This window comes from Gossypium hirsutum, chromosome A02 (assembly GCF_007990345.1).
Source record: "Gossypium hirsutum isolate 1008001.06 chromosome A02, Gossypium_hirsutum_v2.1, whole genome shotgun sequence".
NCBI classification, from domain to species: Eukaryota; Viridiplantae; Streptophyta; class Magnoliopsida; order Malvales; family Malvaceae; genus Gossypium; species Gossypium hirsutum.
Genome location: NC_053425.1, coordinates 96465262 through 96469362, shown reverse-complemented (window position 1 = coordinate 96469362; position 4101 = coordinate 96465262). Strand labels below are relative to the sequence as shown.

The window sequence follows — 4101 nt, the reverse complement described above, 5'->3', positions numbered from 1 at the left end:
CAGCTACCTCTTGTGGTTGCTACGAATCTGGCAAATCTAAATCTTGCTCCTCGTATTATGTACAATTATGCCAAGCCCACTCTAACTGGGGCAGAATCGAGTATCATGAGACCTGTTATTACTGTAAATAATTTTTAACTGAAGCCAAACACTATTCAGATGATCCAACAATTTTTTCAGTTTGATGGTTTGCAAGAAGAAGATCCAAATACTTATTTGGCTAACTTTATAGAATTTTGCGACACTTTCAAGATAAATGGCATTTCTGACGATGCAATTCACCTACGGCTGTTTCCTTTCTCTTTGAAGAACAAAGCTAAACAGTGGTTGAACTCCTTACCATAAGGTTCTATCACTATATGGGATCAAATGACCGAAAAATTCTTGTTTAAGTACTTCCCACCGGCTAAGACAGCCAAGCTGAGGAATGATATCTCTTCCTTCATTCAGATGGACCTAGATACCCTATATGATACATAGGAGAGGTACAAGGATTTATTGAGAAGGTGCCCTCACCATTGGTTACCTCTATGGTTACAGTTTCTAACTCTCTACAACAGTTTGAGTCCCTCGATTAGGCAATTGATCGACCTAGCCACCGGTGGTACCTTGAAAAATAAAACACCTGAAGAGGCTTATGAGTTTATAGAGGAGATGTCACTGAATAATTATCAGTGGCAAGTCATGAAGACGAAGCTAACAAAAGTAGCCGGTGTTTTTAACTTAGATACAGTCACCATGTTATCGAATCTGTAACATCTCTAACCCGTATCCGTCACCAGAACAGGGTTACGGAGCATTGCCAAAATAGGGTTACAGAGCATTACCGAAACTTTCAGAATGTTTACAGATAGTTTAAGTCAAATTCTAATCATTTATCGAGATTATTCATAACGTCCCTTAAATAGACCATCGAGGCCCAAAATGAGTATTATAATCGAATAGGGACTAAATCAGGGGCTCAGAGGATTTTTTACAAAATTTTTAAAATTTTCCAAGATGCAGGGCTCACACTCCCGTGTGGTCCAAGGGACATGCCCGTGTGACCCTAGGACACGCTCGTGTTGCAGGCCGTGTTTGACCCCGTGTAACTCTCTGACTTGGGCACACAGCCATGCCACACGCTCATGTGCTAGGCCATGTGGTTAATTAATTTGCTCCGTAATTAGGTGCAGGTTTCAGACGGCCAAGACACACGGCTATGTTCTAGGCTGTGTAGCACACATGGCTGAGACACACGCCTCTGTCTCTGCCTGTGTGCTCAATTTTGTGCATTTTTTTTCTCAATTTTTTTAAGGTGTAGGGGACACACGGCCTAACCACATGCCTATGTATCAGGCTGTGTGTCACACACGATCTAGACACATGCCTGTGTGGACAAAACGAAACCATTTCTACCTTCATTTCTCACCCAAAATCACACCAATGACCTGCACTTAAACTCACATCCAAATACCAACCATTTCAAGCATTCAAATTATGCTAACTCTATCATTCAACATGGCATATCATTACATGCATACATGTTTATAATCTTACCTTGACATATTCCATATGTTAGGCATAATTTGAACAACCATTAACATGTATGTAGCTACCATAGAATAAACTTAATACATGTATGCATATACCAAAACATAATCATCACTAGCCATTCCAATGGCTAGATTACAATAATCATTTACATTTATATGCCAATATGACCAATTTAACCTATACATGCCATTATAACCATAATTGATTTACCATTTGTATTGATATAGGTGGATGAATAGTGTGAGTGATCTCCGCTAAGCTTCCAATCCAACTAGCTTCCAATTTACTATAAAATAGGGAAATAAAACTAAGCAAGCATAAAATGCTTAGTAAGTTCGAATAACATGGTACTTAACTTACCATTTATTCTATTTTGAGGTAACTATGCAAGGCATATTCAATCAATTTGACCTCAAGCCCTACACATATCCTCATTGCCCTTGTAAGTCATATATTCCATAATAACATCAAAACATATTTGGACTAAAAAACAATCAAGTTTCGAGGCATATATGCTTTCCACAACATGTCCTCATTTAACATGTACAAATCATCTCTTTATATTACAAGTATAATTTCATAATAGTTCATCTCGAGTTCAGATTATTTCATGTCAGAACTTTACTCATATCATTCAAAATATCAAGGTCAAACAAGTAGTAGTACTCTCAATGTGTACAAGTCTATAATCAAGGATGAACATTCTTATCAAATAATTTCCATGTACAAATATTATCATCTCATACTTTTATATATCACTTGTCATGTATCATCACTTTCTTGTATTTCATATGGATACGTGTAATAACTCATTTTATTATTCATATCTTCTTATGTTTAAATTGCCACCAATTGAATTTTTTTGAAATATCAATGGATACACAAGTAGTACACTCAAGGTGTACAAATCAGGATCTGTCAATGCATATTCAATGGTAACCACAAGGTACTATTTTAGAGTGTACACTCTCGAGCCACACATGTATACAACAGGATTACCAGTCCAGGCTAAATCCTTTTTATGGCATATGCTCTAAGGAGCTTGATCTAGATTACCCGTCTAGGCTAAATCCAACCCATAACACATGCTCGAGAGGACTAATATCAGGATTACCCGTCCGAGTTAAATCATTTCTGTAATGAGGTCAATAAGGTTACTAGTCCGAGCTAAATCCTATCAGTAACAAATGCATAACCTTATTCATTTCGGGAAATCACATATCCATCGACTTTCAATTGATTCAACTGAGATTTAAACATTTTTCAAGCATTATTAGGAATGTGATTATTTCATACATCCATAACATTCATATAATTCAAGTAAACACATTCTACATTCATTTCAAACATACAAGTAAAATTTTTATCATTTATCATTTATCGGCATTATTATTGATCGGGCTTTGTCAGATATATTTTCAATTTCATATATATGTGATATTTATACAATTCACAAACACAACATTTAATTCAAGCATATAAATATACACAATTTAGTTACACGAACTTACCTCGACAATGTTTGTGTACGTAAAATCTACTAATCCGACATTTTCCTCTTTCCTCGTTCTAGCTCTGAATTTGGTTTATCCAAATCTATACGAGTAAATTTTACATAAATTTATCACATTTCATATTCAAGTGGACTCAATTTACATTATAGGCAAAATTACTATTTTGCCCCTAACTTTCCCATTAATTCCAATTTTGTCTCTAGGCTCGTAAAAAGAAATTTATGCAATTTACTCCCAATTCCAAACCTAATCGAAATTTCAATATAAAATTTACAGCACATATATTCTATGAAATTTAGAATTTTTCTTTAATTTTCACAACTTTACATTTTAGTTCCTAAATCACGTTTTCATCAAAAATCACTTTGTAAAAGTTGTTTATCTATCAACAACCTTTCATTTTCTACCATAAATTTTAAATTTTCATCATATTCATCCATGAAATAATTTCCATACCTTGATAACTTTTCCAATTGATCCTCTAAATAGATAGATTAAGTTATCGCGGTTTCAAAAATACCAAAATTAATAAAAACGGGACAAGAAAACTTACCCAATTTGGCCAAGAAAGCTTGCTTTCTCTTTCCTAGGGTTTTCATGGAATATCTGGGGAAGAAGATGATATAAAATAATTTTTATTTCTATTTAATAATTTATCATCTTTTAATTATTTTGATTTCCAATTTAATCCTTAGTCTTTTTCTAATTTTCCATGGATGAATCATCCAAAAATATCTACTAACTTTTTATTAATGGTCTAATTACCATATAAGGATCTAAATTTTGAATTCCATAGCTATTTAATCCTTCTAGTTACTAGAACTCAACTTTTGCATTTTATGCTATTTGGTCTTTCCTGTAATTAAACACATAATCGATAAAAATTTTTCTTATCAAAATTTTCACATGACATTTCTAACATATTACGGACCATGTAATAAAATAAAAATAAATTTTATTTTCAGATTGGATTTGTGGTCTTGAAATCACTATTCCGATTTCACTGAAAAATGGGTTGTTACAACTCTCCTCCTTAAGAAATTTTTGTCCT

The 4101-nt window shown here is 33.8% G+C and overlaps 1 non-coding gene across 1 annotated transcript; it reads right to left on the bottom strand.

Moving 5' to 3' along the window:
- Positions 1 to 417: 417 nt before the first annotated feature.
- On the bottom strand, positions 418 to 524 carry LOC121216786 (small nucleolar RNA R71). The gene has a single exon (XR_005913004.1). It is a non-coding gene; the product is annotated as a small nucleolar RNA R71 (small nucleolar RNA).
- Positions 525 to 4101: the final 3577 nt, after the last annotated feature.